This window comes from Acromyrmex echinatior, chromosome 3 (assembly GCF_024713525.1).
Source record: "Acromyrmex echinatior isolate Ae372 chromosome 3, ASM2471352v2, whole genome shotgun sequence".
Lineage (NCBI taxonomy): Eukaryota > Metazoa > Arthropoda > Insecta > Hymenoptera > Formicidae > Acromyrmex > Acromyrmex echinatior.
This window is the reverse complement of record NC_141854.1, coordinates 6,913,293-6,938,073: the sequence shown is the minus strand read 5'-3', so window position 1 is coordinate 6,938,073 and position 24,781 is coordinate 6,913,293. Positions and strand designations below refer to the sequence as shown.

General features: G+C 28.1%; 1 protein-coding gene across 2 annotated transcripts in view; it reads right to left on the bottom strand.

Annotated features, from left to right (window-relative positions):
* Positions 1–24,014, bottom strand: part of FucTA (glycoprotein 3-alpha-L-fucosyltransferase A) — a 41,824-nt gene extending 17,810 nt beyond the window's left edge. The window contains exon 1 of one of the 2 annotated variants that reach the window (XM_011065692.2): positions 23,608–24,014. The gene's annotated coding sequence lies outside the window, so the exon portion shown is untranslated. The remainder of the gene's footprint in view (positions 1–23,607) is intronic. The other variant, XM_011065695.2, reaches the window with a different exon arrangement.
* Positions 24,015–24,781: the final 767 nt, after the last annotated feature.

Below are 24,781 nucleotides of genomic sequence, written 5' to 3'. Positions count from 1 at the left end.
TCTAATCTTTAATTCGCAATCCTCAGTTTCCATTGTTTCCAATACGTAAAGTGACACAGATTAAAAATCACTGAAATTTATCACTATCATACATAGCTTTCTTTAATAATCCAAACAAATGAAAATCGAAAATAGCAAAGAACTATAAGCTGGATGTGGAAGACGTTCAAATTTTAATTGTCTTAGAATTTAAGAAGCGATACGCGGCTCCGAGGACTACCAAAACGTTTTTGTAGACGAATTAAAAAACTTGTGAACTGTTACACAAAATGTATTACAGGGGTGATTATATTAAGAAATGATCTTGATATATTTTGCTAACTTGTATTGTACTTGAAGAAGAAGAAATAAATTTTACTTTACTTTCTTTCCACGTATATTTATTAAATATAAAAAATGAATAAATATATGAGTTTGGACTCTTTCTCTTTAAAACAACCTGAAGAGGATAATGACTTATTTTTAACTTATCATCATATCAGGATTCCAAAGTGAGTCCAAACGTACAAGAATTTTAAATAAAGAAGACTTCAGGACATCTATGGAGTAATTATTTTATATTCATTACAACAATTGCGCACCCCCTTCCGCGCTGATTCTCAGTAGCCTTGAATTAGTTGTCTTTGTTGTTTTAAAGAGAAAGAGTCCAAGCTCATATATTTATTCATTTTTTATGATTTCGACGGTATAATAATTTGAATGTTCCTATGAGCGATGTTTTTTATAAATTTCTGCAACTTACAAGCGTTAATAACTTCACAAAAAAAATCTCACACTTTTTTCGTGAAACATGTGTCTATTTTTATCTGTAGAATATATTAACAAATTTAAAAAAATAAAATGATGTTTCAAAGGTATCCAATTTGACGTAGAATGCCTCATAGATTGTAAGTTTAAGGAGAAAACATGTAAAATACTAATAACTTACTTTCAATGATATGTACAAATTAGTACAAATTCAGTTGTATTAATTTTTGCTCTTGTAATAAACGATCATGCATACCTATTCAAAAAACTCCCGTATCTAATAAATCAATAATGGTCTCGGGATTTATGAAGTTAGAATGGCTCAATATTATTTACTTTACAAATAACATGGAGAACAAAATATTTTATCTCAATATACAATGGAGGATCTTATGAAGTTAATAAAAAACGTAGGAAAAAAAATAACGTTTGGAACGTTTTTCATTATCCAACCAGAAGCGACCACAGCTAAGACTATCTTCATCTTTAAGGATCAAAAGTTGCATAACGAAAAAAAAAACGCCACTGCTTATTTAAAAATATCCAAAGTACATAAATTAAGATCAAACTTCGCAGCATATTGGAATGTCGCGAAGAGATGCATCTTTTTATAACAGTTATCACTACTAGTACCAATCGTTACAGAAATATAAAGGGTGCTCATATTATCTACAGTGCTCATAATACTTAATCCTACTCTAATTTTCGTCCATTTTTACAAGTATTTTAAAGCAATCCCGTATTTTGTTTTATCAAAATTGTCTTTATTTACAAATGGCACGTAATAAAAATTGACATGGTATTTCTTGCTTCTGACGTCACGATTCAATATGGCTATAATAACTACTCAGGATTCTGAATTCTTATACCAAAAACCATTGCTTAAAATAAAAATATACACATAACTTTTTTATTTAATTTTTCATAAACTTTCTTGCTGTAGTATATTAATTCGCGAATTTCAGGACATTCTATTTCTCCTTCCTATTCCTAAGAGTCGTATTTAAAAATATAGGTTACTTTTTAATTTTATATAATAGCTATGGTCCACTTAATGCTACAAATGTTTCAAAGTATTTTGTGATTGGTCAGTTAGTAAAATTCTTTCGTCCGATTGATCAATCAAAAGTTTCGAAGCATTTGTAACATTAAATGGACCGCACCCAATAAAAACCAGAAAAAAAATATTGTATATATGAACATATTTTAAATATAATTATATAAAATATGTAAATTTTTATATAATTATAATTTTTATATAATTGTATATAATTTTATATATAATTATATATAAAACATTTTTTCCCGGACAGAAATAGAAAATTGTCTATATAAATAGTGTGAATAATATTTAGTATAATGACTTTTAATAATATAATTATAATAATATTGATATTGCTACTGTTATATTGATATTATCAAATTAATTACATTTTAAATAACACATTATTAATGAATTTTTTAATATTTTATCTATAGGGATGGAAAAAATTAAAATTACCAAAATTAGGATTATATAATGTAAAAAGAAATTTATAAAATGATACGAATAACATGCAAAATATATGTATACGATTTGTAACAGAAATACAAATAATGCATGCCATTTTACAGTATTCTTTTGTATAATTCAATTTTTAGAAGCATAATTATAATCAATTTAAATTAAAATTCCAAATATTTCTTAGCTTTTCTTTGGAATTTATTTTATAAAATAAACATAAATATATCACAAATCTAATTAACAATATTAGTATTCAGTGACGTAATAATAATAATAATAATATTTGTACACTGCGATAAAAGAAAAGATCCTTTACTTTGCTGTCATATAAAAATAGAAATGTACAGTATCGTTAATATATAGCTTTAAAATTATTTCAGTGCTCACTTCCTATTGTCACAATAAATGAATACTGGCCCCTTTTTAGCATTATATACATATATGTATAAAAGATATACACACATACACCACATAACGGAACCATTCGATGTTCTGTAATTCTCGAGAGGATGGCACTCGACTGCATCAGTAAATTGAAAGCATAAATAATATGAACCTTTACACTTTTCTCCGTCGGGAACCGTATTTTATTTTACTAAGATCGCATTTCCATTACCATTCCGGACTAAATTGCATTCACGTAATTTTTAAATATTAATGCGCTCTAGTCTGTCGAAGCCGATTTATATGTGACGAACACTATAGATGATTTTCACACGTTTTACACACAATAACGATTGTAATTTCTATTTCTCTCTCTATCTTATGATAATCATTAAAAAATCTTATCTGATTGACAAAATTTTACGCGAATTGATGTAAATCTTCAATTTATTTATGACTTCGAGTTAACGAGGAACAAAACATGAATTACTTGATCAGATGGAATGCAACCTTTTTGTATGATCTCTCATTTGGATTCTTCCGGTTTTGCGTTCACTTATGTACTTTTCACACGATAGTGTTAACTTGCAGTACTCACACGTTGCCACAAACCTGTGCACAGATCGACCGTTCGAGTATTACTGTCCATTATCGGGATGCTGAGTTGCATCGCTACCTTATCACTTGACTGTGTAAGGAATAAAAGATTTACTCAGATGAAATTGTAAAATATAGACTATTTTTGATACATATGCCTAATACTGTTAACGCTACTTTGACTGTTAACGCTGCTTTGACTATCTTATCATCGCATGCTATTAGTAATGTTTTGTACGTTCCTGTTCTTTTTATGTCTCAAGGTTGAGACTGGTTGAGACAGCCATTATCGTAACATTGTGATATACACATAAACCGTGCAATTCTTTAAACGTTGAATGTTCATCGATAACTAATTTTAACTATTTTTTCTATATAAAAATATTAAGCGGCTCAAAAGATATAAATCATACAAATAAGATAGAACTACAAGCCATATAAAAATAATAAATAATAACTATTAATTAAACAAAGTCATGGTTTATTTCTGAAACGTTTGTCATTTTATATTATTTTATTAATTGTATTTAGATTATTATATAATATTTATTCTCTTATATTAATTGTATTAATTTAAAGTCAGTCTAATTATAAGCTCGAAATAAGCCATGATTTTGTTGAATTTGTTTTGAAAATATACGAGCATTTTCACTTTAATATTAACTATTAACATTAACAAACGTTCGACCTGTTACGAGATCATAATCATTGATTACAAAAATGAGTGTGAAAATTATAAAATCAATTGTCGAATTTAATTATATATTTTATGGACGCCAGAAAAATGTTAGATGCTATCCGTCCTTTATACTGATAATGTATGACGACGTAATGTATGTCAACATTAAATTGGCATTGTAGATTGCAACTTGCCTATTATATATTCGCCAGAACTGTAAGTAAATGCACAAGTTCCAATTCGCTTATCTTCACTTGTATATATTGTGATCAGACAATATCAGATACATATATCAGATGGCTTACATCGCTTTATATATTAACGATATTGTAATGGTTACATATGAATGGAGATCAGCAAATTGAACATTCACTCCGTACTTAGAGTTCTGGCGAATATATAATAAGCAGGTTGCAATCTACAATGACAATTTAAACGTCGAGATGTTATACATTATCAGTATAAAAGGACGGACAGCATCCAATATTTTTCTGGCGTCCATAAATCAGTTCGACAATTGATTTTATAATTTTCACACTCATTTTTGTAATCAATGATTATGATCTAGTAACAGGTTAAACTTTTGTTAATGTTAATAGTTACGTATTAAAGTGAAAATGCTCGTAATTTTCAAAACAAATTAAACAAAGTCGTGGCTTATTTCGAGCTTATAATTAGACTGACTTTAAATTAATACAAATAACATAAGAGAATGTAAATATTATATAATAATCTAAATACAATTAATAAAATAATATAAAATTACAAACGTTTCGGAAATAAGCCATAACTTTGTTTAATTAATAGTTACTATTTATTATTTTTATATGGCTTGTAGTTTTATCTTATTTATATGATTTATATCTTTTGAGCCGCTTAATATTTTTATATAGAAAAAAATAATTAAAATTAATTATCGATGAATTCAACATTCAACGTTTAAAGAATTGCACTATTTACGTAACTTTCACACTCATTTTTGTAAGCAATAATTATCTCGTAGCAGGTCGAAATGTGTGTTAATAGTTATTATTTATTATTTTTGTATGACATGTAGCTCTATTTTATTTGTATTTTTTCTAATTTTTATTTAATGTGACATTTATCCAATTATCCGTTTACCATTACAATGTCTCTGATATGATTTGGCTATCTTTTATATCGTATGTGTAATAACAATATTTATAATAATAACTAAAAGTTTGATATTTTTATACAACACCGAGAAGAAAAAAGATACATGCAAAAGAAAAAGTTTTGATATTTGTTAATATTTGACCGCGTGCGTAATAAAGCAATATAAAAGAAATAATAAAATAATAAAATATAAAAATAATAAAAGTATACTAATATTAAAATCTATTTTAAAAACGGAAAAATTAAATTATTATCAACAAAATACAATAAATCGAACGATAGATGATCGAAAGAAGAAAAAAGAAGTTTTAACATTTCGAAGTAACGAGTTAAAATATCTGACTATAATATAGTCAGATATTCAAAGAATCAAGAAAAGCTATTTTTATAGATTATTAATTTATTTTTTATAGAATAATAATTCCGATAATAAGCGTTTGGAATAGTAGTGGAGTAAAGTTCAGAGATTAAAAAATGACGAAGATAAAAGGAAATGTAGGATGTTATATAAAACAAAAATGTAAAAATATTAATATGGAATGTTAATACAAAAAAGTAATGTAATCGTGCTTGCGAGTGTTAAAAAACGGAAGCAGGAATTAGATACAGTCTGTCCGATAGAGACGCATTCCTAAAAGATGCATTCCTAACTTTTTTTGTGCTGATAGGTGTTACCTTTTGTGCATTTATTAGTCATAGTGCCAGTTATTGTTTGATAGAAAAAGCATATTTCAAAACGAGTGTCACTTACGCAATGCGCTATGAAGCTGTATTTTTATTTTACATATCTAAAACGACTAAAAATGTTTGAATCCGCTGCCGCCAAATGCAGCAGAAATCAATCGTCTAAAATCATTCGTCTAAAAGTAGGTACAACATTATATTATAAACAAAAATGGTAGATGATTTGCCAGAACGTGGCACGTAAAGATGCACGCTGCTTCTCAGAGCAAGGATTTGAAGAATCCTATCTTTATTTATTTACAGACAACTTGAACGCAGAAAAAATGTTAAAAATATATCATAAGATTCTGATACTATTTGTCTTACGTTGGTTTATCCATAAAAATAAAGATTGGATTCTTCAAAAAGATAATGAAGCAAGTTCTACAAGAACTGGAAAGAGCCAAATGATATCACGGTGCTGGACGTCGCAATCATCGGATACGAATCCGATTGAAAATGTATGGGTGTTTATCAAAAGAAAACTTCGTGGGAGACGGATATTCACTTTAAAAGTTGTCTGTCGAAATTTGATGCAATTGGATGCTTTACCGCACGAATACACTATTAATTTAATGGAAAGTATATACTTCGAAGATGCCAGTCCATTATAGGTGGTGACTGGACCCATTATTAATGAAGTTGCATTTTAACAATATAATTCTATAGAATATAATCATTACTTGAATAGTAATAAATAAATTTTTCTTTCATATATAAGTCGACCACGCTCTTATCGGACAGACTGTATGTGTACGATAAATAATCGCTGACTCAATGCACCTGAACATACATACGTTTATAAATAAGGGACAGATACGACCATGAGAAAGGAAGTGCTTTTATAGAAAAAAGGTACATGATTCATAGATGCGCCAATCAGATAAACTGGATATCATTCCATGCACGATGGATAAAAACTGCTCAAAGCAATCCAAATTATATGCTGCAATATATCATATACTTCAGTGATTAGAAGGATAATGTTTTTTGCAAATTTAATCGTGGATTTTATCAAATTCAAGCTCTTCATTGTTATCTATAATGTTAAATTTAATCTAATATAAGTCACCACTGCTCCTACAGTTATTTTATACTAAAACAATGATTTGACTATACAGTATCAATTTGACATTATATAGTTAACAACTATATTAGTGTCAACTATCATTTAGTATAAAATATAAAATAACAATATATTTAATAGGAGTAGTGATTTGAATTAAGTTAAATTTGACACTAATTAATAGTTAGCGAAAATAATGATTAATATTAATTAAGCCCATTAATGCGACAATTTATTAATTATTTGTATTTTCAACCTTAGTAGCCGTGTGATAAAGCAGCTATAATACGTCGCACAAAAAATCACGGAAGTATTTCATTTTACAATTTTTCCAAACCTCATCTCATCAAATCCCAAGTCGATATGATCGAGATTGAACGATCACTCGTTTTACTATTCGTCTGCATTTAGCCCTCGATTTACCCGAGTTATTTCCGCAGAAGAAACTCTGCGAAAGAATTTAATCCGTGCATACAAAATGAGATGCAGTCAATCGAATTTATAGCGGATAGATGTTTTTACAATTCAATTTTATTGGATTTACTAACCATTTAAATAACGTCCATTTGATTGACATATTGTTGATAAAGTGATGATAATAAATAACATCGACTATATTAGCATCGATAACCGTAACTGTATAGTCGCGCTCACAAATATTTTGTTATTAATATTTTCGTCACACTTTATGAAAAGTTAAATATCTCGACGAAAAGAAATCGTAGAGAAGTTTGATGCATTTCAAAGCGCAAAAATATGGCTTTAAATCTGCGTTTAAAATTTTTTACAACATTATTTCTGAATTATATAAAATTAAAAATTGATTTTCGAAGATAAAAATATTGCAAAAATATAAATTTTCAATTTTAAGTATTAGGAATAAAATAGAAGATAAAATAGTCGCAAAAAAAAATTCAAAAGATTTAATCGCAGATTTAAAACTTTATCTTTGTGCTTTAAAATGGTCCAAACTTTCTCTACAATTTTTTTTTTCACTAAAATATTTAACTTTTCGCGAAATGTGATATATTATAACAATATTAATAACAAAATATTTATAAGCTTGATTATATGTATAAATACAATCGTCATTTCAATCATTACTGATAAAATTATATACAAAATGATTTTTTTTTTTACTTAATTATAGCATGTTGCATAATGTGACATATCTAAAGAAAATAAAATAGAATTGTATGCCATTGCTGTATAATTTGATATCGACCTTTAGCATAGACTGCATTTAGCAAAGAAATCTAATCATTTAGTGCTTTGTGTGTGTGTGTGTGTGTGTGTGTGTGTGTGTGTGTGTTGTGTGTGTGTATGTGTGATCTTTCATATGATTAATTCGTGCCTTTAATTCTTCACTGGATCTAAGTGTAGGAAGCAATCATTAAAGAATCATTAAACACTCACTAATTAATTTTTTCTGCTGAACACAGCCATATTCTTAATAACGAGGGTGAATGTCTGACGTCTTTAAAAGATTTAATAAAACGTGAATGCCGTGGTGCTCTCATTAATTCTTGCTTGAATAAATATTGATTTGATATAATAAGACTTGAGCGTTATCAAGCGTTATTTTATGGATTTCTTATATTTAGTGTTGCAATTATTTTTGCAAGAAAAACTCTGCGAAGAAATTTTATCAGCAAATAATGCAATCAATCAATATTTTACATAGATTTTGTTTTTTAATTCTGTCAAAAAAATGACGTGACATTTCCAACATTCAATGTATTAGAATCATGCCAAGATAAACAAATAAAATTTCGATGAATTTAATGAAAAATATTATACGTTTCTTTCTTCTTTGTTTGGACATTTTAGAATTTTTTTTTAGTAACTATATTAAATAAGATTTATTGTACATTAAAAAAAAAGTTAGGTAATAATTACTAAATGTTTAATGAAATAATCCTAGTTAAATGTTTGGTTAATATAAACATAATTTTACTTTTACAAATATTTAGTAAATATTACCAAACGATATTACTAATGGTAATACATATTTATTAAATATTTGTAAAGATAAAATTATGTTTAGTTATATTAATCAAAAATTTAATTGGCATTATTTCACTAAACATTTGATAGCTATATTAAACTCTTTTTTCAGTGCAACCATTGCTGTGTAATTTTTGTTTACAATAGTAGGTCAATTGTATTTTTATAGAATATGCGTTTATTGAAAAATATATTGTATCATTATAGATTTTTATAGATAACTATCGTCATTTTATATCATCATCTTACACTATTTATATCAATTATTCGCACCATTGATTCTTTCTCTTCTAATAACAATTTTCTATTCAATTCTATTGTTCTATATAATATGGCTGTTACATTCTTGACTGACATCAATGAATAAGAGATAACTTATTATCTTGCGGTTCACGCGCGCATATATATATTAAGTGATAACTATAACAGCGTGTTTTATCGAAACATACATATCATTCTTGATTTTTGATATAACACTCTCCTTTCGCAAATCGACCCAGTCATTATTTTCTATTGAATATTCTCACTTGTAAACACATCTCACAATGCAGCGTCAAATTCAATGTTTCATGACATAATTCCAAAACTACTGTTTCAAAGTCACCGTTTCTGGTATCTCATTTACGCTTTCCATAATCTCGATATTACACATTATATAGTACATATTATAACTATACAGAGTTTACACTATACAGAGTGTTTCATATATGCATGTCAATACTTTAAAAGGCAAATGTATACTAAAATAAGTAAAAAAATATTATATGGACATATGTCCTACCTTAGTTTTCAAATTATGAATGATTAAAAAGAATATTCAAAGTATTCGCTTCATGCATCAATACATGTTACTGTACAGCTTAGCATGTTCGACGTTATCTAATGTTTACAAACAATATCCATCAATACAAATCGGACAGAATTTCAGTCAGTATTTTATGCTCGCGAGTTATTGTTCTAAATACTGTTCTAAAAAAGGCCAAACGATGCCTCTGGCTATCAAGCAAAATTTGTGATTTATACAATGGTGTTCCGCCTTATTCTCATCTTAAAGCGAGAACATTCTTAAACAATGCCTTCGTAAACTGATGGATAGAGCGAGAAGGACTCATTCTATAGCTGTCACGATCTCCTGATCTCAATCCATTAGATTTTGATTGAGGCCATTTAAAATCTATTGTAAATTCAATGCCAGTAAAGGATGTGAATGATCTGCGAGAAAAGATAATGGATTTGAGACTATTCGAGGAATACCTAGTATTTTTGAACAAGTGCGGAACTTAATGCTAAGGCGTATATTGAGGCGAATACTTCGAACATTTCTTATCTTTTTAAAGGTGTGATCAAGTTGCCATTACTAAAAGTGTTTCGAAGTATTCGTAGCGACAACTCAACCGCACCCTAAATCATTTATAACTTGAAAACTAAGGTATATAGAATATATATTCATATGTCGTTTTTTTTTTACTTATTTTAGTTAGTATAGATTTACTTAAAATATTGACATTATACATTTATAAAACACCCTATATATCTGCATATATTTAATGCCTGTCAACGTAAGCTTTAATTGTGATTACGCATATACGCACATTAAAAGAAAAATGTACTTAATTTTAATAAATAATTGTTGAAATAATACTAATATAATATTTATTTACAAAAAATTAATATTTGCTAGATAAATAATATAACAGTTAAATCAAATTAATGGTTCTTGTATCAAATTACATTTAGTAAAGATTTAACTGTCACTATTCAAACAAATATTAAATTTAGCAAAGCTTAACATTTTTCTTTCAGTGCACGCACGTTTTGTTTGAAAACATATCTACTATCGATATGTACATACAGCGATAGGCGACCTATTAAGTGTAGTCGAAAGTGCTTTAAGTTGTGTTGCTTATGCGGGTAGATAACGCAACGGTTGTGAAATCGCTGCGATATACCCGTTTCCGTAGAATTTTACTATTTTATCAGTTTTAACTCCATGAAATGAGTCTAGTTTCTGACAAAGACTTAAAATAAACATCGGTATTCAGTAAAAAATTTTTCATACATATATATAAATATGTATATATATATAACACGCATAAATATTCATAAACATGTATAATTATGTATAAAATATGTCCTTACATGTTCGTCCTCCTTTCTTTCGTAAAATTACTTTTTAGTGTAATAGAAATAATAATAGTAATGTAAAAACATTAAAAATAATTAAAGGGATAATTTTCGCATTGTTTATTTTAGAAAAAAATATGCTTGGAAAAATGTAAAAAAAAATTGTTCATACATAATTATGCATAATTTTATATAAGTGCCCGCCAAAAGTCACCTGAATAATTTCTGAATGTTCGAGATATAAGATTGAAATTCACAGAGATACAACGGGATCATAAAATCTATCATTTAACCTTAAAAATATTCACCTTAACATTCCCGGGGGGAAGGGAGAGAGCCTAAAAATTTTAAATGGCATGTGAAGACTCGGTTAAAAGGACTTTTCGAGACGAGAATAACGCGGACTGACCGAGATCTCTGTGATTTTTTTTTAAAATCGTCTTTTTTTAAAAAAGTCTTTACTCGACCCCACATGCCATTTAAGATTTTCAAGCCCCCATCTCCCCCCCCCCCCCGGAAATGTTAGATGAGTGTTTTTGAGGTTCAATAATAGATTTTATAATCCCGTTATATTCCTGTAAATTTCAATCCTATATCTTGAACTATTCAGAAATTATTCAGGTGATCCGGGACTTTTGATGGGCACTGTATAATTATACATAAGTAATTTTTTTTATATTTCTGTAAATTTGATTTTTTCTAAAACAAATAGTGCGAAAATTACATTTTTAATTATTTTTAATGTTTTCACATCATTATTATTTCTATTGCACGAAAAAGTAATTTTACAAAAGAAAGTAGGATGTATAAACATGTATGGACATATTTCATATATAATTACATGTTTATAAATATTTACGCGTATTTATGTATGTTTATACATATTTATATATATTCATGCATGACAAATTTTTTACCAGGTACCTATTTGTAATAAATCTAATCGAGTAATTCCTGTATCCGTATTCTGTAATTCTTATGGGCTTTCTATAAGCAGTTAGTCATCATTCATATTATATTAGTAAATCAAAATTATAAATCATAAATCTTAGGAAACTTACATTCAGAATAAATCATATTAGATCGTTACGTCACAATATTTCAATCTTTCAGAAGGATGGTAAGTCTTTTTTTTAGAGCAAATATAATAATATACTCTATGATTGAACAGTTATAACATAATCTAAATTTCAAATCGTAAAAAATGAAATTTGTCCATCTCTACTGCTCTACGCTGATTACTGACTTATTGAATTGCCTTGTAACAAGTTGATTCGCTTACAACTCGCTGCTATCTTTAGATCTCTATTGTTAATGGCTTATTGTAGACAGTCCATTAACGATAGCGTTCTTTGTTATCGTTATATTATCACTGCACAATTTTTTAAATCTTATACATGCTACTCATATTTTGTATGTTTTAATAACAGTGTTAGTGCTGTTACAGATTTCTTTACCGAAAAAACGCAATGATAAATATTATGCTATAACGATACTATCGTTAAAAGATACAGCAAAACCTTGAGTTCTTGGAGAAATTGATAAAAAAATTTAAATATTAGTACATGTGTTAAGCAAATTGTGAAAGTCTTTGATAAGATTAAGATAGGTTTAAAGACAGTAAAAAAGATAAAACTTGAAAATTCGGTGAGAATATCTACGTGAATTAGATGTGAAACAAATGAAATTTCATACTACCAAGCTTTCTTGTTAGAGTTAATTATTATAGTACTATCATATACAGAGATAAAATTTAATTGTAACAACTGTTTCAAAAGAATAATTTTTACTTTATCTAGATAAATTATATTGTGTAATTATGTGTGTTTTATTAAACTTAACCAGAAAAGAAGAGTTAATATTAATTCTGTTAGAAAAATTATTTGAAAAAATAAAATCAAATAAAAACAGTAATAATCAATGGTAAATTATTATACGCACATAAAAGATTAACGATATAAAAAATAAAAACTGTTACTTTTTTGCTCATATAATTAATTTAGATAAATCCATAATAAAAGGTAAAGGTAAGAGACAACAGAGAAAATAAACTTATCAATAAAAAAATGTATTATTAGGCAAAGACACAACTGTAGTTTGCACATTCCATTTATGTACGATCGCGTGATTGTATGTCGATTACTATCAATTAGGCGGCAATAAAACGGAAATTATTAAGTACATGTTTACATAGCCAGATAACATGGTCGGTGAACGAAGTCGCCGAAGTTGTCGAATAATAATGTGTAGGCGTTCACGCATCACCTCATAATTGTCAATTGTAGATGTACGAGACGTCATCTGAAAGAGATTCGCCGCCATAAAGAGAAATACAGAACAAATAGTTCTCGCGCTCTTAATGCGTTCGTAAAAAAAAAAAAGAAAGAAGACAAGCGGAACCAACAGATGTAACGTCGTGTGCAGATCGCTGATAAATTTTATGTTGTTAGATAAATATTGTCATAGGTGTTCCGACCGGTAGTTTAGTGACACGCTAAATTACGTTTAGGCCCGTCACGGCATACGCGTGCATTGTCATTCGCATCCTGATGAAACACGTGCATAATAAACGTGCAAGTCCGACAGAAACGCATAATCATCGCCACGTTTCTGTGCCGCATCACAATGAAATGGATAAATCCATGCGGATTAAACTAATCACGATTAATGAGGAGGAAGAGTTCGTTGTTCCCTGCATTAAGGGAACGTTAAGTCGCATTCCTTTTTTCGTCTCGGGCTAAGCACTTCGATGATAATTGATAGAAACCAATAAATCAGAAGCAATAACTCCCGTCAACTTCGAATTGTCGTCATCCCGTACGTGCATATAATGTATGTGGGTAATAAATCTACGGCACGCAACGCACGACGGCTGTCAGCGGGCGGGTGCCGACATACAATTATTTAAATCACCTCAGAAGCGTGATCCCGTCACGTTCATTAACGACGACATGAGGAAGTCTACGGCAAATCGCAATATCGTAAATCTTGCGATTTAAATTCTAACGATCGTGTGTTAACTTTTGCATCACATTATACTGATTTATCATCCTTTATTACGTATCATGTCACGTTCATTGTTGTCGCCTTTAGACTACACTGAGAGAAAAGTTTTTAATATTTGTGAACTATATTTACATGGTTGTTTAGAAATGACTATAAAGTATAATTAAATTACAGGTAGTAATTACAATCATTTTTATAATAATATACTAATTAATAACTATAATTATTAATAATAACGATATTATAATTTGTATCATTTTGGGTATCAATTATATTTATATACATTTGTTGATAGAACTATACAATATATATGTGTATACAATATAATTTTATTATTACTAACATTATAGTAGTAATAACTATAATTATGGTAATAATATAAATGTAGAACAAATATTAAAAAATTTTCTCTCAGTTTAGTATCGAGATTGAATTTTAAAAGGAAAAATAGTGGAAATATTCAGCATAATAATTTATTGCGTTCTTAAAAAAACCAGTCTTTGTGTGTGTGTTTTCGAATATTTATTTTTAAAATTAGAGGAAACTTTATTGCTATTCTCTCATTTCATTGTACATATTATTAATAAAACCCAAAAGATTTTTACCATTTATCGTCATTTCAACATTACCATCTTCTTGTAAAAAAAGAGTCACCAAAATTCAGAGTAATTAGTAGTTGAGCTCTCTAAATTCTTTATAAAAATTCATCAGAAGAAAAGAATTTCTAGCCGATAACCGAAGAGATAACAATTGTGATGAATTGTGGTGATTATGCGTAATCTGATAAGAATAGTAATTTTTAGAAACGTAAAGTATTCAAATAAACATATCTATCATCAGTCTCTCCTTTTTTTGCACCGCGTATTATTTCGGGTAGCGCGATATTTGTTCCTCCGAATAGAAGAATTCCTATTAACTGTTTCGAACGATTCAACCGTGATCCAGGTCATTGCGGATGTCCGTAATATAATTGTCGCAATCGCGAGATAACCCAGATTGACTACCACATGAAATTCAGTTATATTATTCCCGGACGATCGTCACAAAGAGATTCAGCGCTCAGGTATAAAGGAAGCTGACGTATTTTTTTACAACATAATGATTCGGTCCGATTGATCAGCCGCAGCTTTAATTGCAACTCTTTTTAATTCTCGTTACCGAAGAGAGAATAATATACTTTTCGCGCTTTTTTCTCAATTAAATCGATAATATGCACTTCTTCGTGCGATCGGCACGTAAAACGGCAATGGATTAGTAAAATATACAAGTAGGCTGTCTCATCAGAAAAAAATAACTAAAAAAGAATTAAAGAAAAAAATAACTTACATATGTTTAGAGAATACAGAGCGAAATAAATAATTTTTTTTCTAAAATTAACTTAATTCTCAATTATTGAATACGTTGACATTAAATTCGCAAGCATTTATTTAAAAAAAAAGCAACTATAAGTAACGTATCTAATTTCATATAAGTATTATAAATATTTGTGCTTAATTCTGATGTTTTGTATTTTATATATTTCCCTTAGTTAAAATTCAAAATTTTGTCTATATTATAAAAAAGAATAATAAAAGGCTGTAGAGAATATAAATCACGAAGGTACAATTATCAATCAAAGTCAACATTAGGTATTCTTGTGTAAATTCAAAATCTTTATTATATAAAAAATTAATTAAATATTTCAACTCTACGCTTTTGGGTCATTCTCAATTAACAAAAGCAACGGTGGCTCACAAAATAATTAAATAGATTAAACAAATTGTCGCAATCAGATAACTTAAAAAAAGTAAGTCAACGCTGAGATATATAAAAAGTGACTGTATAAGCAAATTTTTTAAAATATAGATATAATAATAAGATCTCGTTAAGTATTAGTCAAAATGAGTCTATATTATCAAGTCACCAGTTTCATTTTAATGTAAATGATTTAATATCTTATTTAACGAATGAATTTTATGTATCTTGACTTGCTTTTTTTAAATTGTTTGACTGTAATAATTTCTTTAATCTATGTAATTATTTCATGATATACTGTTGCTTTCGTTAATTATAGAGGATAATCCAAATAGAATTTAATTAATTTATTATGTAATAAAAATTTTGAATTCACACAAGAATAATACCTGTGTTGGCTCTGATTGGTAACTGTATCTTTGTAATTTGTCTATATTATTTTATTTATTTTGTTTATGCTGATCATATTTTTCCTTGTGTTTATGTGTATGTTAAAATTATTCTTTAGATGTTTAGTGGCATTGCTATATCTTTCAAATAATACTATGTTGTATATCTGAATAAATTATATGTCTTCTACTTACATTTAAATTTATGATGGTCATTTGAAGTACAATTCGATAATAGCGGCTGTGTTTGGGGATGCGCGACTTATTTCTAGTACACAATTGATATTCTAGAAAACAGAAGCTATTCCCAGGTTATCCCTGGAAGAAGCGAAAGAGAGAAGGAGAGAAACTATGCCAAACTACAGTATGAACGGATTAGTCTACCAACTTTAATATCTTATTGCCTAAATCTTACCGGCTGTTGGAAAACCAATAAATCTTTTTCGAACAATTTTCAATTATAATATTGAGATTTTTATAATAGCTTATGATAAATAATAATTCACTATTTTCTTAATTAATACAAAAAATAACTATATAATTTTTTTATAAGTTTTAATTATGTATAATCACTATGCAAAATAAATTTATGTAAAATAAAAAAATGATATTTTTACAAACGATATGGTATGACAAATTATATGATACTCATTAAATCTAAAATATATTTATTTGCTTACTAAAAAAAAAATAAGGCCTATGAAATAATAAATTACTTGATAAAGAAATAATTTAAAAAAAGGAATATATCATATATATTTTTGTTTTTTTTTTATATCGAAATATTCTTCAATGTACATTCATTATATGAAATAACATTAATATCGGTTAGATGTTTGTAAGAATCATAATAACATCCAATTAAAATACCAAACTCAATTATCGCAACAGACTATCAAATAATTTTTTATTTTTTTATGATACCAGTGGATTATATTCATCGATAACATTTTATCCATTTCGGCTATTATGTAAGTAATACGACAGACGTTATTTAAATAATGAAGGAAATTTATGCTTACGTACAAAATAAAAAAGCTAGATGCAAAACATAAATGTATAACAAATTAAAAAGCGACAATTTCTTTCCAAGACTTTTTCTAATATTTGAAAAAAAATATATTTAAAAAATTTTAAAATTCAACAAAGCAAACACAAAATATTTCCAACTCTTTTAATATGATAAAGATTTAAGCGGATTCTGCATGTAGCAATGGAGTTTATATCAAATATTGATACAAATTGATCAACTCGTTACGCGAAAATTGATGCAAATTAATTTCAAATGCTCATGGGAAATATTTGGGATATTTGGAAAGCAACATTATTGCCGACTGATTGTGAGCGCACTGTTTACGGTACAATTTGGAATAGGATATGGTTGTCTAATTAGTCCTCAATTTCCGCCTCTTGCGCTCCAACGAATTAACCTTTGACCATATCGTCTGATGATTTAAGCGAGTTTTGCGTGCCATCCACGTTTGCAAATTGCTCGTCGATGCAGATCATGCGGTGGTGTTCGTTGCCAAACGTTGACCTAACACGAACTTCATGAAATTTAAATAGAGCGTACAGCAATGGATATTATTTTATTTATGTTTATACTGTTTATTTTTTGTTTTATATTAATGAATTGAAAGCGCATTCGTGCAAATATCTTACAAATGTATTCTAACACGAAAAATGGTTGCAATTTTCTGGAAAAGATTTGGTTAACAAAATGGGAAGTAAACTGGGGGAGGTAATCTTAAACATATATCACGCTTATCTAGTAAAATTATGAAACTGAAGAATTGAGAGTTTTTCACGAAAACCAAATAAAACATTTTTTTTTTAATTCTGGGTTATGTTATCAAATTATACTCTATTAGCTTTGTGAATAATTTTATTTCCGCAAGAATCAAACAAAAAAACAGAAAATATAAGAGTTAATATTCGCAAAAAATGTTTTTATTAATAGCAATTTATAAACGAGGTCAAAGTAATCTTAAGCATATATATCACGTTTATCTAGTAAAATAATGAAACTGAGAATTGAAGGGTTTTTCATAAAAACCAAATAAATCCATTTTTTTAATTCTATGGCACCAAATCGTATCAATTTCAGCGTTACATCGCGAACAATTTGGTGAACAAAAAGTGAAAAAATTATTGTTTATACTTTAAATAATATTTCTTTCTTCAATATTATAATGTTATAAAAAAGATAAATATAAAATTAGAGGATAAATATATAAAAAAAAAACAGCTCTGCTGAAGTATCTAAAAATTTAACTACATACAAATCCGAAAATAATTTTGTCGGACTATCAAATTAATTTATGTAGGATATTAAAGCATAATAAGCAATGCTTCAAAAAGTTTTAACATTATAGCAACCAGCTTGAATGTCCTACATCAGTGCTGGAATTTATTTGCGACTTTCAGCCGATTTTCAGTTTGGTTCCCGCCCCTTACCTTACCAACCCGCGCGGTTTAAAATCGGCTGAAAGTTGCAATTAAATTCCAGCACTATCCTACATAATTATTTTGATCCAATAAAATTATTTTCAGATCTGTATCTAACTAAAATTTTAAATATTTTTATATCCAATCGACAATAATATCACTTTCCAAAACCATTTTTTCTGTATAGGTAAATAAAATTTCCACGAGTTCAGAGATTTTTATTTTTCTTTAATGAATTCTTAAAATATTAACTAAAACTTAATTTTTACATCTATTACGATTCCGAAAAAAATTACCATATTTATATAACAACCGGTTTAAAAATGAGATATTTTTCATTTTTTCTAAATTTAACTTTTTGAATTTAATTTTTGTGAAAAATCTTTCAATTCTACAAATAGCATGATGCATTAAAAATTCATATAGCTGTTTAAACATTAAACGTTTCACACTTAAATTCGTAGTGTCAAATTATATCCGAGTTATTTTTAATCATTTTTATAAGTCACCTGCTCTTACTCAAAATATCATTAATTTAAATAAAACCATGAAGTTAAACAATTTTATTCAAGGAAATATATTAAATTTGATTCAAATTCGGATTATTATTTACTAAGTGCATATATTAATATAAAAGTTGTTTACTTTCAAACTAACCACAGAAATGTATTATTGAGTTACACATGGAAGTGAGAAAAATATTATTTAACTCAAGAGATTTTGAATTGCCATTGCAGCTCTTATGATATCTAACAGTATAGCTCGAAAATATTTGTCAATGACTTCAAAAGTATTTTTGATAACACCGAATTTACGTGAGAAAATATCATCCCGCGAGACACATATCTGTATAATACTCCGCATCTGCATTGTTCCCTTAATTTTCCAAGAGAAAAAATTGTTTTCGTAGCAACGACAATTCGCTTAGAAATAAATTTCAGGATAAATTCGGCTGTTATACACCGGTGCCGCTATCGCCTTTATCGAGGTACAATCGCAAAGAGGACTATACCGTCATACCTCGAGCGTGAATCAACCTTCACGCTCACACACCTCGAGTCACCCCTGTGTCGTGTTTTATCGTGTGGCAATCACACGCGAGCACAACCCTACCGCGTTCTATATCCAACCCCCACGACAAGTGCGCCAAAGTAATCGAGTCAGACTAGCATGTGCCTCTGGTATGTATTCGATATGTATATACATATATATATATATATATATATATATATATATATATGTGTGTATATCGGCCTATGACACGCGATCGTAAGCATTGAACTTCTCGCATAAAACGTCGATGTTTCTTCTGCTAACGTCGGAATATATTTCTTCGTTGTACTTTTGCCACGCTGCATCCAAACAGATAAAAACGCAAACCTCTCTCCTCTCTCCCGCAGTTGCAGTCATTATATATTGCCAACGCGAAAAATTTATTCCTATCACGTCTCGCGTCTCTTCCTCCATTCGTTCATTTCTTACATTTTAACTTTTTTAATCTAACCATGTGAATTAAAAATTGACGTTTAATTCTAATTTAGATTCATCGCTTGTAAATTTTTTTAAGATTCACAGATTAGATAAATGATATAAAAGCGTTTTCTCTTCATTTCATACTTTTCATTACTTTCATTCTTTATAAGCAATTGAATTTATTATACGTCCAATCTTGTTTCCTACGAATAATTTCTATTTATAATTTCAACATCTTTTTGATTACATAAAAATTTATTTTGAGCAAATCAAAGCAAAATCAATTGATATTGAAATTCTCTTCCTAAAATATTGTTTTCAATTTTCAAATTTTCTGTTTGACTTTGAGAACTGATTGTTTCATCTTTTGGTAAATTTCACCTGTTAGGTAAATCAGTGCATGTAATCTTGCTACTTACCCAACAGATAAAATTTACTAAAAGGTGGAATGACCGGCCCTTAGGTTAGCTTTAACAATGCAATCGTAGCAATAAAACACATTAATCGATAATGTTGATACATTTTGTAATACTACAAATGGTGTTCGATACATACATGTCAAGAAAGTATGAAGTTTGCGACGTTATAGCCTCGCGAACGTTGCAATCCTTGACGGTGTGTCGAGTTGAGAAATAAAGAAAAAAGGGTATAAGCAAGATATCGAGAAAGACAGCGTGTAAGACTTTATGACAATGGCAGAAAGTAAAGCTGCAAAATAAGCAAAATTGTTTTCTTAACTATGCGACGAGATTATTGATGAATATGAAAAGAAACTCGCAACACATGAAACTTCCGCAATGTAAATCATCCACGTCACGCGTCAATTCGTGAAATATTATTTTTTAAATTAGAAAATATTATTTTTTAAATATTATTTTTTAAATTAAATAATAAGAATGGAAAATGTATTATATTATAAAGTTCTGTGAAGTTGATAAACTTTAAATTGACAAATAATTATACACAGAAAATTCATAGTCAGTAACGATTGATTACTTTCTTTGAATATATTGTATATAATAATTTGATACATTATCTCAATTCTAATATATTGTATTAATTTTAGTTAAGATAAAATTAAAGATTAAATTAAATAATTCAATTAATGATTCATAGCTAAAATTTAACAAAATTTCGTTATAAACATATATATTCGCAATAATAACAAATTATTAAGAATAAAATAGTTTCTTCAATGAATTTATTCTATAAGTATAGAACTTTCAATTCTTCAATTTGTTGTGAAAGATAAATATATACACATAAATAGAATAAAATAAAATTTAATTATTTTTTTGCTTGTAATTTATTAATTTAGTATGTATCTATTTAAATTTGATAAATAACAATGTTTATTTATTTATATTATATTATTTATTTATTTATATTATTTATATTTATAAATAAAAAAGGTATATAGAGAATTAATTGCATGTTTATATTAAATAAACGTTTATATGCTATGTATTATTTCATTTTATTTTTGTATTAATTTATTGTAAAAAACAGAAAAAAGAAAATATAAATAAATGTATTTTTTGATAAAAATACATAATCAGCAACTAATTTCATTTTCATATATAATTACCTATAAAATTTTTTAAAAACACAATATTATTTTTTTTTAATTCAAAGTTTCTACTTTTCAAGAACGTATTTAATATAATTTTACGAAAGATAAGAATTTTTAAATACAAGACAGTCTTTTCCAAAACTTCTATTTACTTTATTGCTTATAAATTTTTTAAGGATATTTAAATTTTTTGCAATATTCTTTGATACTTTTGTTAAAAGTATCAGTAAAAAATCAGTTAACGAAAGCCAATATCACATATTATAAAAAAATTTGTCATAAATACGCCACAAAATGGACTGCAAAAAAACAAAACAAATTATTTAGCTTTTAATAGCTCTTATCACCACTTTTTGTTACAGTTTTAAGTAAATAACTTTGAAATGACTAAGTGGATTCAAGTGAATCCACTTTGCACGAATATGCATTAGAATTTTATAAATTTTATAAATATATATAAAAAATATACAAAATATATATAAAATATTTGATTTAATTTGTAATACTACTTCCTCATCGAACTTGCAATACAAAACTGTATACAATTTACGCGATTTTAAATAAGAAGCAAGGCAAACAAAAAATTTAAATAAAACTTAATGTAAATAAACTTTTGAACTAATAAGAAAATTGTGTTCAAATTTTATATAGATGACATGTATTAATAATAGAACAATTTATAACATTTTTTTATTTTTATTTTTAGTAATTCTTTGAGTTGTAACACATATAGACTGCGTTCAAAATTTACTACCAGTACTGAAAGTCTATAGTTTACGTCACGTGTACTATAGATGTTTAGTTCTAACAGTAAATTTTAAAACATAGCCATAGATTTAATAAACATATTTGTTTGTATCGTTCTATTTCTAAATTTTAGGCGTTCCGTTTGAAAGAAAAATTTGTCCACTTTTATGAAAGTTATAAGCAATCAAAGTTGAATTAGGTGTGTTATACCCAGTATGTCGTTGCTGTAATAAAATGTATAGCAAAGCGTTTCTGATCAATGCATATTAAAGCTGTTCTATTAGGTGTTGGAATTAATTCGTAGCGTTTTTTAATGAAAGAATGTTATTTATTTCACATGAGCATTAAAAAATACATTAATGAAAGTACTTCCCATCACTTGTAAAACGCTACGAATTAATTCCAACACCTAATAAATTTCATGGCATGTCACTCTGGAATTCTAAGAAATACATAGATATTTTTTTTAAATCCAATTTTATTAATACAATATCTTATATTAAATTAATTGAAATAAAATCACTTGTCCCAACATTTTACATTAGAAAAAAATTTAAAAGAATTTCTATTTATACATATATAAAATATTTATAAAACTTTTATTATAATCTATGTAAAGATTTAGATTTTTAACAAATAATAACACATTTTAGATCATTTTCAATCTTGAAATTCTTATTTTAAAAAAATATATATACGCAAGAATGTATACACATATAAATAAAAAAAAATTATATTATAATATACAAAATTTAAAAATAAATGAAAGATAAGTTTTTATTTCTTAAATATTCTCTATATTATCTTTTATATTTTTTTAATTGACTAGGTTTTTAATTTCTTCAAAAAAACAATCAACTTAAAAAAAAACATTTAAATTAAAAATAAAAACATTTAAATTAAAAGCTTGTTAATAATTTTTGAGCATGAACACACACACACACACAACACACACATACACACACACACATTATATATGTGTGTGTACGTGTATATACATACATTATATCTTACATTTTATAAAAGATGAATTTTCGTTAGATGCACAAATGTACAATAAAGTATAACATGCAGTAACTAATAATTATAATTAATAAATATTTTCATCACGCCTCTCCCGCTCCTCCTCCCCTTACGCATTTTCAAAGTCCACGAGAACTATCGTCCCACACGTCCTTGATATTCATCTCACGAAACCACCATTAGAATATTCACCTCTCCCTCTTATCAACACAAAAGATTCCTTTGAGAGAAATAAGAAAAACTTACCAAAATCGTCACGTGGTTGACCACGGAAGTCCTTGCAGGAACTTGCTGCTGGATGGACGGACGATCGCACCCCGGAACGATGCACACTCCGGTCCGGTCACATGTCAGAGCCCTTTCGTCAGATCGTACACAATGGAATATGCGTTGATATGCGCGGGCTCGTTCATCCCTGCGACATCAGGCAGGTCACACGTTGTAGACCGCCGACCCAACCCGTCGCTTCTGTCGTTTCGGTGGTGGTCCCCATCCCCTTCTCTTTCTCCTCCTCCTTCTCTTTCTCTTCCTCCTCCTCTTTCTCTTCCACCTTCCCTTCCCTCGATGACTGTTACGCGCATCGCTCCTTCTCCCTTTCACGAACGTGAACCGCGCGATCCACCCCCTCCTACCCTCACCCTCTATCTCCCTTCGGCTCTCATCGGGCCGCTACCAGGACCTTACCCGTCGCTTCCGATACGCGGGGGTAAAATCCATAAGACGCGCGTCTGCGCCCTCGTGATCGCGATATAAGCGCCCTTTAACTGAGACGCATCAAACTACCCTTCTGCGTAAAGTGGCATAGGGCTTCCAATTATGTACTTAGAAGGAATAGTACACAAAGTTGAAGAGCGATAGTCTACACTTAAACCGGAATTTATAATCGATTTTAAATATTTAAGACTGTCTTAAATATAGTAAGATATTATAAACCTTATGAATTAATTAGAGAGCTGTAGGGCTTCTTTTACCAATTCTGATTAATGCTAATCGATACATCGATGGTTGATCGAATCATCACGATTGCCAACGTGAAAACTAAACATAGTTTGTCTCAGAATAGGAAGAGAGAGAAAGAGAGAGGAGACACTCTGATATATTAAACTATATCGTTGGCATTTCTGCGAGTTGATCATCGATTAATTTAACCAGAAGTTAATGAAAAAGACTCTTAGCATCTTTACATTATTTAAGATAGATAGATCTTAAAATAACAATACTATAGATTATGTATATATATTATACTTTAGTTGGGGGAATTTACAGATATGGAATTTTTATACTGATTGCAAAAAATTGACTGAATCATTATGTAATAGATGAAAGAGAAGTCATCATCCATCGTTTAAAATATTTTATTAAATGTAATTATATATAACTTGCGAATAAACAAAATAAATAAAAATGGAATATATTTTTA